The following is a 16,026-nucleotide window of genomic DNA, read 5'->3' on the forward strand; positions in this document are numbered from 1 at the left end:
CATCCAGCCATCTCATCCTCTGTCATCCCCTTCTCCTCCTGCCCCCAATCCCTCCCAGCATTAGAGTCTTGACCAATGAGTCAACTCTTTGCATGAGGTGGCCAAAGTACTGGAGTTTCAGCTTTAGCATCATTCCTTCCAAAGAAATCCCAGGGCTGATCTCCTTCAGAATGGACTGGTTGGATCTCCTTGCAGTCCAAGGGACTCTCAAGAGTCTTCTCCAACATCACAGTTCAAAAGCATCAATTCTTCAGTGTTCAGCCTTCTTCACAGTCCAACTCTCACATCCATACATGACCACAGGAAAAACCATAGGCTTAACTAGACGAACCTTTGTTGGCAAAGTAATGTCTCTGCTTTTGAATATGCTATCTAGGTTGGTCATAACTTTCCTTCCAAGGAGTAAGCGTCTTTTAATTTCATGGCTGCAGTCACCATCTGCAGTGATTTTGGAGCCCCAAAAGATAAAGTCTGACACTGTTTTCACTGTTTCCCCATCTATTTCCCATGAAGTGATGGGACCAGATGCCATAAGTAAGGAAAATCTTTTTCTTTTTTTTAAGAATTCTTCAAGCATAGAAATTTTTAAATTTTATTTGGAAATAATTTTTGACTTACAAAAAAATTGCAAAATATTTCCCAAATAGTCTTCACTCAGCTTCCCTCAATGTAACACCTTATAGAATCATAATACAATGATCAAAAGCAGGAAATAGATTAACATTGCTATAATACCAGTAATTACACTCTAAGCCCTTGCCACTTATGTTCTTCTAGTCCCAAGATCCAGTCCAGATGCCGCATTGCGTTTATTTACTTATTATTTCTCTTCAGTTCCTCAGTCTTTTCTTGTTTTTCACGACTTAGACACTTTTGAACAATACTGACTGTCATTTTGTAGAATATCCTTCCATCTAGGTTTGATTCAGTGGGTTATGCATTAATATTACAGAAGTGATGCACCTGCAGTGCATTTATCAGTGGGCACATGAAGAAAAATCTTATGGAAACTTAAAGAGAAAAGGAGATTTTCATTATGTTGTAGCAGAAATCATTAGCAACGCTGTTTTCAGCAGCAAGGTGGAAACTAGAAAATATACTTAATGAAGTAGGTGATCTACTAAAGGATTTCTAGATAAAGAGTGGAATGTGTCTCCTGATTTTTCCTGGCTGCTTATCGTGAAATTTGAGGAGAGGGGAAAATCAGGGGAGGGACTATTAAGCACAAAGAAGTTGGGATGTGATAGGTTGGAGGATTCTCAGCCTCTCCAGATGGCATATGGTTCTAAAGCTAAGAAATTGCTTCTAAGCAGAGATCAGATCCAGGACACTGCCAGGAAAACCTGAAGGTGAAGCCAAGGGTGTGACCATAAAACTTTGGTTATGGCAGTAGAAATAGCAAAGGTGGTGCCTCACAGTACCTTTTTGTCAAGCCAAAGGCCCTCTAGAAAGACTGAGTGTGCCTTTCAAATCCTCTCAACCAAACAACAGAAAGTTTAAGAGTACGATTTAGCCAAAGATAAACAATTCATCTCAAAGAGATTTGTGAATGTGGCTTTTTACGCTAATGGAGTAAGCCCTACTCCTGATACCAAGTTCAGAATGTGTGTGTGTGTGTGTGTGTGTGTGTGTGTAAAGGAATCTGTTATATGAACATGATCGTATGCAGTTGTGGGAGCTAGTTAAGCCATCTCTGTAAGGATGTCTGTGAGGATTCTTTGCCTTGGATGGTCTTACTTGAAGTCTTCAGGGCAGGCAGTGAGGACAGGAAGATGGATTTAACAGGGGAAAAGGCTGGCACTCACAGAATGCTGGACTGCTCAATGGAGTACCTGTTGCCTTTGATCTCAATGGAATGGGTGTCCTGAAGAAGCTGGGGCTCTTCTTCACGGACCCAAAACACACACCTGGCCCAGGAGTCAGAGAATCTTAAGGGAGCCTAGGGTTGGCAGAGCAGCTGACACTGCTGCCTCACACTTGGCCCGATGGACAAGTGACCAAGTGGGCAAGCTGACGCCGCCTGCTGCTCCACTGCCATCCTCCACACCGTGCACTGGAGTCTCCTGTGGCCCATCCTACTGGGGTCGTATGGGAAACACTGGAGTCTCCTGTGGCCCATCCTGCTGGGGTCGTATGGGAAACACTGGAGTCTCCCTGTGGCCCATCCTACTGGGATCGTATGGGAAAGGATTTCTGGGAAATGTAGTTCAGCTGAGCCAAGTTGGCACATGACAAACTAAACACATCAACACCTTATTTTGAGGAATTTCAAAGTGAAGATGATTTTTAAAATACATTACAATGAACACAGTATGCCCTTCATCTAGACTTGCTAATTGTTTTGATCTACTCACATCTCAGTATTTATACGTTATTGAAACATCGGAATGTAAGTTGTGGATATCATGACACCTGCCCCCTAAATACATCAGCTTCTGTCTCCTAAGCACAAGGTCATTCTCCTATATAACTTACATAATTACATTCAAGAAATTGCATACTGGCACAGTAATATTATATAACATAGAACACATATTCAAGATTTTCCACTTGCTCAATAATGATATTTATATCTTTTTTGTAGATCAGTTTTAATTAGCTAAAGCTGAATACTTTCCCTGCACAAGGCACTGTTAAAAGATTTAGTCAATAAATATTCGTTGATCACCAGTATGTACTAGGCCCTGTTCCACTGTAGAGAACACAGCTAACTGGTAAGAATCCTGCTCTCATTAAGCTTATATTTTAGAGCTCTCCAGGGAGTACCAAATGATCTATGGGACTAAAGCCATCAAGAGCTATGAAGGGGGGGTTTGGGGAGAGAATGGGGGTAAGAAGGTGGGGTGGATGATGCTAAGGTGGGTTGGCAGTGTAGGCAGGAGAGGAGGCTGCAGAATTAAGTAGGTGATTGGGAATGTCTTGACTCGAAGATGACTGTAAGCAAAGACTTGGTGAGGGAGCAGGCCACAAGACGGGAGCAGGGCATGCTTGAGAAAAGAATAGCCTGAAGACTGAGTAGGGGAGAGGGTGGGAGAGGAGGGCAGAGAGGAGGCGGGGCACGCAGCCTTCTTTATGGTCCAGTAATTCAGGTTTTTTATACTATATTTTGTTATATGTTTTTAAAGCTATTTAGTATAGTTCCCTGTGCTATACAGTAAATCTTTGTTGCTTATCTGTTTTATGCACGGTAGTGTGTATTCTATTAATCCCATACTCATTTGTCCCTCACTTTCTGCTTTGGTGACCGTAAGTTTGTTTTCAGTGTCTGTGAATCTGTTTCTGTCGGGGACCTAGATCCCACATGCCCCCACGGCAGCACCTGCATGCTGCCACTAAACCTGGTGCAGTCAACAAAGAAAAAGCTCCTTGTATTCCTCATGCTCATGCTCTCGCACGTCTAGAGCGCCCCGCTACCTCTGCTGACGTGCTCATGCTCTTCTTTTGGGCTCTCCTTGAGTCTCCAACAGTAGATCAGACATCCCTGCTATGTGCTCCTATGGTGTGGGGTTGGGGACCCAAAGCTGAGGTGCACAGAGGGAGACACTGGGAGAAAAGAGAACCCTGGACATAAGGAGCTGCTACAGAACATCTGTTTGTTCAGATCAACTTGGACACCCCATTCTGTGACTCCATTGAAAGGAGCATCTTTGTCATGGCCCAGGACGACTGAGTCATAGTCAGATGTGTCTCACACATTCTGACAGTCACTGGCCACCTTTAGCCTGAGGGACAATGTCCAAAGCATGATAATATACTGCTTTTATGCATTCCATAAACAGGGTACTTTTCTTTTTTAAGAGTGATCAATTTCATTGGCCCTTAGAAGTGGTACCACAATAGCATCTTTGATTCTCTCCCAGAGCCCAGTCCTTCAGAGGGAAGCGCCAATGAAAACAGGGTAGCCTAGGTCCTGACCTGCGGCTGAAATTGCTTACTCTGCCACTGGCTTATGTGTGGCCCCAGATAATTTACTCCTCCTCCCCAGATAGTCCTTTATTCACTTGTAAAATGGGTATATTAGTTTTCACCTGCCTCAGGGTATACTGGGAGGTATAATTAATGGTGATTAAGATACTTTGAGAGGCACAGATTAAAGGCCCCATGTAAGTACCCATCATGATTAATGGTATTTTTTCCTTGGAACACACTGGGAGATGCCCCTCTTAACTTATTTAACTGCAAATTAGCTCCCCATGCAGACAAGAGACATTATAACCACCAGGCTGGACCCACAAGAGACCTTTAATGCCTTGGGAATCTGAAGACCTCCTAAAAGTGATTTGAATCTCTCTTATCCACCTTCTTGGAACATACCCTCAGAATGACCTGACTTGAAAAGTGGCAGTTTTAGGTATCGTGAATAATCTGCTTAATCCCAGGCATTTCACTAAGTGCAAAGGGGTGGGTAGGGGGAGAGAAAAAGGCTCATTGTTGTTAATTAACATGCACTGATTAACTTCGTAGTGGTGCAAGCTCTTCCCAGGCCACAGAGAAAACCCAGACATCTGTGAGCCAGCCGAGGACCCATTTCCCAAGGTGGGGAGAAGTGACTTATTAGAGGGCAGGGACCTCTGAGACCCTGTTGGGTCCTGGGATTCCTGGGCCTCGGGGCCTCTGCTCCTGAGAAGGGGCCTGTTTGGTGGTTCCCACTAAATGCCCCAGCCTCATCTCACAGAGCACGAGGTTCAGTGCAGGCTGCCATGGGGAGTGCTGACCACCTGGTCTCCCTGGTGGGCCTGTCGTAGGAATACGTGACCTTGGGCAGCAAGGTTCTCATCCCACCTGCTTCCGACCAGCTGCAGGGCCTTGGCCTTACATGCCAATTTAAGCCCTTTGAGGACAACATGCACCCCTCAGAGGTGAGGGGGGATCTAGGAGACAGAAGGCACAGAAGCCCCACAGAGCCTGCCGTACACTAGAGCTCAGCACATGCTCCTTCCCTTCACCTCTTCCCCGGAGGAGAGCGGACTCTGCCTTTACAAAGTGGCTGAGCAAGTGCCCAGGAGGTCTGCGCTCAGGGCCTGCTCCTGGAGGCTGAGTCCTGTGGCTGCTTCATCTACACAAAGTCATTACTGTGTGTCACAGAGTGAGGCAGATCCTGCCTCCCAGCCCAGAACCCCAGTGGGGAGGGACATCCCTGGGTTCAGGCAGGAGGACTTGGGGCAGCTCCTGTCATGGCCCTGAGGGCCTCTGAAATCCAAGAATCTTTCAACTAGCTGCTGCCACGCTCATGATGCTAACTGAAATGGAAGACAGAGAGGAGTATGGGAGGAGTGAGGAAAAGCCATGTGTTTTTAAATTGTTAAAAAAAGTTTTTTTGAGTATTCAAAAATGTTTTTTATCATTTAATAGACTCCTGGTATTTAGAGTTTATTTATATGTGTGTATTCAGAAATGAACTCTGGGGACCTCCCTGGTGGTCCAGTTGTTAAGGCTCCATGCCTTTATTGCAGGGGGCACAGGTTTGAACCCTGATTGGGGAACCAGGATCTTGCCTGTCACGCTGTATGGCCAAAAAAATAGTTAAAAAAAATGAACTCTGTTTCTGTGCCTATAAAGACACATCATGATGGCATTAACTGTATTTGTATCCCAGTCCATCAGATGGGAGGGGATTGCTTTGTTCTTCTTCTTGATCAGACCTGTCCTGGAATATGGGCTCAGTTTTGGTTGCCACACGTTAAGAGGGACACAGACAAAACTGGGCTGAGCTTGGAGATGACGCTCGGCTGGTGGAAGGAATGGCAGAGATGAAAGCTGGAAGGAAGGCTTGTGGATGGCGCGCTCACTGTTTGCAGGCACCTGAGGATAAAGTGAAGGACAGATTAAACCTAGGGGTCAAAGGATGAGGCTTCAGAGAGATAGCCCTTGGCCCATAAGAATGAAGACCTTTCTAGTATCTGACATGGAATGGACAACTGTGGGGATGGATTCCCATCAGTTAATGTCTGAATGAATGACTGACCAAGACCATGATCCAGGGAAGATGACCCAGGGAAGGTGTGTTGACTTAAATCAGAAGATCTCTTTCAAATCTCCAGAATATATGCTTTATGATTCTGGAATTTTTCTCAATTAACTATCCATGGATAAGACATATGGTAATTTTCCATGAACCAGACCTCTTGGTTAGTGGGAACAGTCCTTGGTGATTGCTTATGCTTTGTACTAAATACTACTAAATTTTAGCTTAATAGTTAATATTTTGTACCACGCTCTACAAAGTTGGAAAGTGGGGCCAATGCAAACTCTAAAAGCAATCCACAATTCCCTTGACCTCTTAGGTCAGTGTAGGTGGGAGCTGCTAAAATAGTTTGACTGAATTACTTGGTTTAGTGATGCTGGCAGCACACCTCTGAGGGCTTGCAGGCCCTGGGGGAATTACTCTGGAAGCAAACGCACCCATCGAGCCACAGCCAGTGGGCGCCAGTGAAGCTAGATGGTCCCTGGAGGACACCTCAGTCCACCGTGGGTCCAGTCAGCCTTCAGGACTGAGGCCCAAGCAGCTCGTAAGTTAAGAGAAGGCCTCACCGGTGGTGGGGGTTTGACTCTGGTGCCAGGTTCCCTGAAAATGTCATTTCTTTGCATCTCAGTTTTCTGATCTTTGAAATAGTGACAATAATAATCATGGGATTTATAAGGATTTATAAGGATGAAAGGAGCTGGTAGGGGGTGTTCCAAATGTCTTAGTGCAGTTTTAAGCCATATTGTCTTCAGAAAGATAAATACTACAAACTTAGGGGAGAAAATCACTTTAAATGAAATTGAACGCATGTCATTAAAGCACTTTAGAAGAGTACCTGGTATATAGCAAGTGGGATTCACATTTTGAAAAACTCTGGTTTGCTGAGAAACCAACCCTGAAATCTCATAGGTGGAATCTCACAGGCATTCACTAGATGGTTCAGAGTGTATCTGGAAAATGAGCAGAATGCTGGGGACCTAGGAGCTTGCTTCCTAAGGCACCTTTTGGACTTGTTTCTGCTTTTGGGCCAGTGGTCTTGAGCGTGTGTCAGAATCCCCTGAAAGGCTTTTCAAAAGCAGATTGCTGGGCCTCACCCTGGAGAATCTGAAGAGCTTTTTCAGGTGATGACAACATTTAAATCAGTGAACTTTAAGTAGAGCAGAGTACCCTCCATAATGTGGGTGCGTGCATGCTTAGTCGCTCAGTGATGTCTGACTCTGCGACCCCATGGACTGTAGCCCGCCAGGTTTCTCTGTCCATGGGATTCTCCAGGCAAGAATACTGGAGTGGGTTGCTGTGCCCTCCTCCAGAGGATTTGCCTGACTCAAGGATTGAACCCATGTCTCTTAAGTCTCCTGAATTGGCAGGTGGGTTCTTTACCCTCTTCCAATTAGTTGAAAGTCTTTCTGAGAGAAGGGGGAATTCTGTCAGCAGATGGCCTCCAGGCTTGAACTGTAACTCTTTGGATCTCCAGCCTGCCAGCCCTCCCTTTAGATTTGGGGTTTCGGAGAAGGTGATGGCACCCCACTCCAGTACTCTTGCCTGGAAAATCCCATGGATGGAGGAGCCTGGTAGGCTGCAGTCCATGGGGTTGCGACAAGTCGGACACGACGGAGCGACTTCACTTTCACTTTTCACTTTCATGCATTGGAAAAGGAAGTGGCAACCCACTCCAGTGTTCTTGCCTGGAGAATCCCAGGGACGGCAGAGCCTGGTGTGCTGCCGTCCATGGGGTCGAAGAGTTGGACACGACTGAAGCGACTTAGCAGCAGCAGCAGCAAGCCTCCGTAATCATGTGAGCAAATTCTCTCTTTTTAGGCATCCCTGTTTGTCTTGTTTCTCTGGAGAAACTTGACTGAATAGAGCACTTACTGCAATATGGCCGTGGGTATATTACGATGCATGTGTACTCTATTTTTGCCAAAAAATTGAAAGCACATTGAAAAAAGTTTTGTTTGAAACACTCATTGCCCACCTGAGCTGGAAGTGAGTGATGGATGGCAGTGTGTCATATGTTGTTAGTCGCTCAGTCGTATCTGACTCTTTGCAAACCCATGGACTCTAACCTGCCAGGCTCCTCAGTCCATAGGATTCTCCAGATAAGAATTCTGAAGTGGGTTGCCATTCCCTTCTCCAGGGGTTCTTCCAGAGCCAAGGATCAAACCTGCGTCTCCTTACTGCGGCAGATTCTTTACAATCTGAGCCACCAGGGAAGATTGTGGTGTTATTTGAATTGATCTCACTTAGCATTAGTCAAAGAGGGATGTTGCTGCAGGGGCTATATCCCTGGTGACAAGGTTCAGGTACCAGTTTGATGTTTTGCCTAGAGATGTTTGCCTAGAAATGTTTTGGTAGAAATTACATACTTTTTTTTTTTTTTTTTAAAGGCACTGCTCATTCCAGAAAGATTCCTTTTTATTATTAAACTTTTATTTTGTATCGGGGTCTTCCCAGGTGGCGCTAGTGATAAAGAACCTGCCTTCCAGGAGGCATAAGAGACACAGGTTCAGTCTCTGGGTTGGGAAGACCCCCCTGGAGGAGGGCATAGCAACCCTCTCCAGTGTTCTTGCCTGGAGAATCCCATGGACAGAGGAGCCTGGCGGGCTACAGTCCACATCCACAAAGAGTTGGACGTGACTGAAGTGATTTAGCGCAGCATTTTGTATTGGAGGATAGCTGATTAACAAGGTTGTGATCATTTTAGGTGGACAGCAAAGGGACTCAGCCATACATATACATGTATCCGTTTTCCCCTAAACTCCCCTCCCATCCAGGCTGCCACATAACTTTGGGTGCTAAGTAGGTCTTTGTTGGTTACCCATTTTAAATATAGCAGTGTATACATGCCCATCCCAAACTCCCTAACTATCTCTTCCCCCCATCCTTCCCCTGGCAGCCGTAAGTTCATTCTCTAAATCTGTGAGTCTGTTTCTGTTTTGTAAACAAGTTCATTTGTATCATGTCTTTTTAGATTCCTCATATGAGGGATGTCAAGTGATGCTTCTCCGTCTGACTTATTTCACTAGTATGACAATCTCTAGGTCGGTCCATGTTGCTGCAATGGCATTGTTTCATTCTTTTTAATGTAATATTCCATTGTATATATGTACCACATCTTCTTTACTTATTACAAATGTTATACTTTTCAATTTTCTATCTTGAAATATTTAGTCAGCATTTTCAGCTTCAAGGGGTCTTGCAAAAAAAAAATTAATATATCCTGAAAAGAGCTCTAGGAGGCAGCAAGTGTTGTTCCTATTCTGTATCTGGTGAGACTGAGGTCGTAAGATTGACACACATCTGAAGATGCAGCTGGAGACTATACTTGGGACTCCCTGACACCTAGGTCTGTGTCTTCCAGTGGGCCTTACTTCTTTCCAAAGAGATTCACAGTTAGGGGATCAAAATCATTCTTATTAGCAATAACAGCTACCATTTATTGACAGCAGGCATGTGGTGTGCATGCTCAGTCCCTCAGTCATGTCCGACTCCTTGCAACCCCATAGACTGCAACCCCCAGGTTCTTCTGTCCATGGAATTTTCCAGGCAAGAATACTGGAGTGGGTTGCCATTTCCTACTCCAGTCAGTGGCAAATGGCATATAAAATACTCTACATGACCTCATTCAGTTCTCCCAGCAACCACATGTAGCTAATGAGCTTGCCATCAACACCTTGCAGATGAGAAGGACTCAGGGAGGTTAAGACATTTGTTCAAGGTAGCTTAATTGGGAAGTGATGGAGTTTGAACTCAGGTCTCATTTGGTCTAAGTCTCAGCCTACACCACCAAACCCAAATGCCTTTACAGGTCCTGAGGATCCATCTGAGAACAAGAGCTTTGAGGCCAGAGACTCTGAGCATTAGAGCTTTTGAGTATCAATGGACTGTAAACAACACGAGGGCAAGGCTAGTTCATAATGCAGCCCAGGGATTAGCACAGACTCTGACTAGCTCTAGGAATGCTCACCCAGTCTGTTTCAAAGGGGAAAGGGCAAAGGGAAAATTATATAAATGTCATCAATAGACCAGCTTCTGTTGGCCCAACCTAGTCCTTAGAGGGAAGGCCCTGATGGGTTTTATCATGCTTCCCTTTGGGCTGGATTTGGTTTATGGTGTTATCTTCCAGGCAAGAATCCTGGAGTGGGTTGTCATTTCCTTTTCCAGGGGATCTTCCCGACCCAGGGATTGAACTCACATCTCTTGTGTCTCCTGCATTGGCAGGTGGATTCTTTACCACTGTGCCACCTAGGAAGTCTAAGTGGTCTCAGATACTTGTTTCATGGTGTTGTGGTGAACTTTAATATTGGTTAATATTTATCGAGCATTTAAATGGTGCTGGGCATATGCTAACTGCTTCACATGAGTTTACTCATCTAATTCTCACAACAACTCTTTGTGATTGATAGGATTATTATTTCCATTTTACAGATGAAGAAACTGAGGCTCCAAGGGCAATTAATCTTGTTTAAGGTCAAATACCTATTTTAGCTATAGCTATTTTGTGAGGAAAATGCATGCACCCACATCTTTCTGATTCCAGAGGTAATCTCTTAACCAGAAAATGGAATGAAGTGTGCAAAGCACTGTGCAAAACACAGTAGGCACTCAAAACAAGCTACTTACTATGAGAAATAGAATATATGGAGTGTGGTGAGATTGATGCTTCTTTAGCCTTGGGGGGTGAACAAATGCTCTGAAGATAAAAGCCAGAGACTCACCTCAGTCTGTGCTACTCTGTTTAAAAGTTTTTTTCTTTTTTAATCAAAGCTGTGATCACTCACCTAAAGCCAGATATCCTGGAGTGCGAAGTCAAGTGGGCCTTAGGAAGCATCATTATGAATAAAGCTAGTGGAGGTGATGGAATTCCAGTTGAGCTATTCCAAATCCTAAAAGATGATGCTGTGAAAGTGCACTCAATATGCCAACATATTTGGAAAACTGAACAGTGGCCACAGGACTGGAAAAGGTCAGTTTCGTTCCAATTCCAAAGAAAGGCAATGCCAAAGAATGTTCAAACTGCTGCACAATTGCACTCATTTCACATGCTAGCAAGGTAATACTCAAAATCCTTCAATCTAGGCTTCAACAGTACATGAACCGAGAACTTCCAGATGTTCAAGCTGGATTTAGAAAAGGCAGAGGAATCAGAAATCAAATTGCCAACATCTGTTGAATCATCGAAAAAGCAAGAGAATTCCAGATAAACATCTACTTCTGCTTCATTGACTATGCTAAAGCCTTTGACTGTGTGGATCAGAACAAACTGGGAAATTCTTAGAGATGGACATATCAGACCACCTGACCTGCCTCTTGAGAAATCTGTGTACAGGTCAAGAAGCAACAGATAGAACTGAACATGGAACAATGGACTGGTTCAAAACTGGGAAAGGATTACATCAAGGCTGTATATTGTCACTCTGCTTATTTAACTTATCTGCAGAGTATATCATGCAAAATGACAGGCTGGATAAAGCACAGGCTGGAATCAAGATTGCTGGGAGAAACATCAATAACCTCAGATATGCAGATGACACCACCCTTATGGTAGAAAGTGAAATGGAACTGAAGAACTTCTTGATGAAGGTGAAAGAGGAAAGTGAAAAAGCTGGTTTAAACCTCAACGTTCAAAAAACGAAGATCATGGCATACAGTCCTATCATTTCATGGCAAACAGATGGGGAAACAATACAAACAGACTTTATTTTCTTGGGCTCCAAAATCGCTGTGGATGATAACTGCAGCCATGAAATTAAAAGACACTTGCTTCTTGGAAGAAAAGCTATGACCAACCTAGACAGCATATCAAAAATCAGAGATGTTACTTTACCAACAAAGTCTGTATAGTCAAGGCTTTGGTTTTTCCGGTAATCATGTATGGACCATAAAGAAGGCTGAGTGCCCAAAAATTGATGCTTTCAAACTGTAGCATTGGAGAAGACTCTTGAGAGTCCCTTGGACTGCAAGGAAATCCAAGCAATCAATCCTCAAGGAAATCAATCCTCCATATTCATTGGAAGGACTGATGCTAAAGCTGAAACTCCAAAACTTTGGCTATCTGCTGTGAAGAACTGACTCACTGGAAAAGGCCTTGATGCTGGGAAAGACTGAGGGCAGGAGGAGAAGGGGATGACAGAAGACAAGATGGTTGGGTGGCATCACTGACTCAATCAACATGAGTTTGGGTAAACTCTGGGAGTTGGTGATGGACAGGGTAGTCTGGCATGCTGTAGTCCATGGGGTTGCAGAGTCAGACACAAGTGAGTGACTAAACAACAAGAACATAATTGATTTATAATGTTGTATGTATATACATGTACACACACACATATATATACTTTTTCATATTCTTTTCCATATCTTTTATTACAGGATATTGACTATATTTCCCTGTGCTGTGTTGTAGGACCTTGTTGTTTGCCTATTTTATACATAGTCGTTGGTGTCTGCTACTTTTTCTCGTTGTGTCTACTCTCCCGCAGATCATTGTACACTCCTTAGAAAAGAAGGCCACTCTGTAGGAACACAGCTGTTTCCTTGTAAAGATGGCACCTGGCTAGCTCCCCTGAGGGCTGAAAAGAAGAAATAGTAAATGAGTAGACCAAAATACTTATTCTGATCCTACTGGAAGGAGGTGATTGTGTGACTGGGCTGGAAGAGATACAGAGTTCAGTTTATGGTTTGTGTTGGGTTTTCCACCCACTGCCTATGGAATGGGGTTGGGCCTAATGAATGTTTGCAAAGGGTCTTTGAAATTTCTGAGATGAAAGGCCATGGCCCATTTTTCAAGGAGTTTTGCCAGTTCTCATTGATCTGTTTGTCTGCTATTGGGGATGCAGGGCAATTAAATAATCTGTGAACATCAAAGATGTGTTACACCACACAGAGGTGTGTTATCCTCACTGCCTAACCCAGTGTCCCGCGTGTATAATGGGAGGGATCTCTATAGTCGTTTCCTTCATTAATGTAGATGGGGGTCATCTGGGTTTTCTCACTGGCTCTGGCTTTCTTCATTGAGCCAATCCTCCCTTCTGTTAGTTGGGTATGCAACTGTGAGGTGCCGTGGAGGGATAGGGGGTGAGGAGAGGACTAGAGTGTTCTTTCTATTTGCATGGCAATCAGAGCTTGTAATAGTCAATGCATGGGAGTTCCTAGCACTAGGGGCAAGTGTGTGTATGTGCTGGTGTTCGGGTGTGTGATAAAAACCAAACACAGAGCAAAAATGAAGTTGCCAACTCTAAAGAGGTCAAAATTCAGTGCTATAGTGAACAGTCTTCTGGGGAGTCTGCGAATCTGAGAAAGGCATTTGGACCAAAGTTAAACTCTCAAGAAACCAGTCTGGAAACAGATCTGCACCTCTGAGGCAATGCTTGGGAGAATCCCATGCATCTCTCAGAAGCCATCGCACTTACTTGGCCAAGGTTAGATAGATTATATATATATACATTATATAATATGTATTATATATAATGTATATATATAATCTATACAATATATATACATATGTATTTGTATATATATTTACTGTTTCTATTGGCTGAGCAATGTCATTGTTGATACAAAGAAGCCTGGGTGTTCTTTCAGAGAGTTCTCAGATTTTCTTCATTGTGAACATGGTGAGGCTCTCTGTTGTCCTTAGTTTGCTAGGAGGCTGCCCAGCATTGCCTTCCTGCAGGATTTCAGGTGAGATGCCATCTGTCTTCAGCCAAGAGAGGCGGCCTGGCTGGCTGTGTGCACTGATGTGGGGCTACAGATGCCCTATGCCTGCTTGGGGACTGTATAGAATAATTTCTGACTTTCCTCCAGGAAGTCTACACCATCAGTCAATCTGATAAAGTCATTTGTGCAAAGGGCATCCTGGTGTGGTGGGCAGAGTTCTGAATATTAAATCAGAGCACCTGGGTATAAATACTAATGGCTCAGCTTCTTACAAAGCTGCATTAGCCTTGCTTTCTTCACTTAGTGACACAGGTATATTGGGATCTCATTCTGATAAGCTGTTTTGTGGGTGGATTAATGTGAATGTAAGGGACCATATGGAGGAAGGGGTTGTGGATAGTGTTGGGAGAGGGGTAGAGGATGAACCAACATGCCAGCTCAAATCAACATTTTAATTATATCTTCTGAAGAAACCACCCTTTCCTTCAACATCCAACCAGAGGAACTCCATTTCAGATGACTTCCTCCTTGGAAGAAAAGCTATGACCAACCTAGACAGCATATTAAAAAGCAGAGACATTACTTTGCCAACAAAGGTCGATATGGGGTTTCCAGTAGTCATGTATGGATGTGAGAGTTGAACCATAAAGGAGGCTGAGCACCAAAGAGCTGATGCTTTCAAATTGTGGTGCTGGAGAAGACTCTTGGACAGCAAAGAGATCCAACTAGTCAACCCTAAAGGAAATCAACCGTGAATATTTATTGAAAGGACTGATGCTGAAGCTGAAGCTCCAATACTTTGGCCACCTGATGTGAAAAGCTGACTCATTAGAAAAGACCCTGATGCTGGGAAAGATTAAGGGCTGGAGGAAAAGAGGGCTACAGGGGATGAGATGATTGGATGGCATCATGGACTCAGTGGACATGAGTTTGAGCAAGCTCTAGGAGATGGTGAAAGACAGGGAAGCCTGGCATGCTGCAGTTCATGGGATTGCAAAGAGTTGGACATGACTGAGTGATTGAATAACAACAACCCAAAATCACATAACTAAGAACCCAGGAACAAGAATAACAGATGATACTGGATAAGCACTCATGGGTGACAGAATAATTGGGCATGTAATGAAATGTGATTATAAAGAGCCTCTTATGAAAGTGAAAGAAGAGAGTGAAAAAATTGGCTTAAACCTCAACATTCAAAGAAACAAGATCTTGGAATCTGGTCCCATTACTTCATGGCCAATATATAGGGAAACAGTGGAAACAGTAACAGACTTTATTTTCTTGGGCTCCAAAATCACTGCAGATGGACTACAGCCATGAAATTAAGATGCTTTCTCCTTGGGAGAAAAGCTGTGACAAACCTAGACAGCATATTAAAAAGCAGAGACATTATTTTGCCAAATAAGGTCCATCTAGTCAAAGCTATGGTTTTTCCAGTAGTTATGTATGGATGTGAGAGTTGGACTATAAAGAAAGCTGAGCACTGAAGAGTTGATGCTTTTGAACTGTGATGTTGGAGAAGACTCTTGAGAGTCCCTTGGACCGCAAGGAGATCCAACCAGTCTATCCTAAAGGAAATCAGTCCTGAATATTCATTGGAAGGACTAATGCTGAATCTGAAACTGCAATACTTTGGCCAACTGATGTGAAGAACTGGCTCATTGGAAAAGACCCTGATGCTGGGAAAGATTGAAGGCAGGAGGAGAAGGGGACGACAGAGGACGAGATGGTTGGATGGCATCACTGACTCGATGGACATGAGTTTGAGTAAACTCCGGGAGTTGGTGATGGACAGTGAAGCCTGGTGTGCTGCAGTCCATGGGGTCGCAAAGAGTCGGACACGACTGAGTGACTGAACTGAACTGAATGAAATGTGATAAGTAGACACCTTCCGGGTATTATGGGAGCATTTATTTACTGGTCTTAAAAGCATAACTTTAAGTGTAAGAACTCAGATCCATCAACGATAAATAAAAGATGCGCTAGTTGCTCAATAGTTTTTTTTTTTTTAAAGTTCATTATGTATAATAGATTACAAACCCAGTATCGTTTTTTAGTTTCAAAATACTGTGTCACTTATTAAGCTATTGTCTCCGAGCTTCAAGTACACTTTTCTGTACTTGGTTCTGACACTGTGAAAGTCACTAAGTCGTATCCGACTCTTTGTGACTCCATGGAATCCATGGACTTCTCCAGGCCAGAATATTGGAGTGGGTTGCCTTTCCCTTCTCGAAGTGATCTTCCCAACCCAGGGATCGAACCCAGGTCTCCTGAATGGCAGGCACTGGGGCTCTGTAAATCACCTTTTGCAAAGCCGCTTCGCCAGCGGCTCCGGGTAGCGCCGGTAGGGGGCGCTGGAGGCAGGCTGGAAGAGGTGGAAGGGAAGCGGACACGGCCCTTCT

The sequence above is a fragment of the Bison bison genome, unplaced genomic scaffold (assembly GCF_000754665.1).
Source record: "Bison bison bison isolate TAMUID 2011002044 unplaced genomic scaffold, Bison_UMD1.0 scf7180017864356, whole genome shotgun sequence".
Taxonomy (NCBI): domain Eukaryota; kingdom Metazoa; phylum Chordata; class Mammalia; order Artiodactyla; family Bovidae; genus Bison; species Bison bison.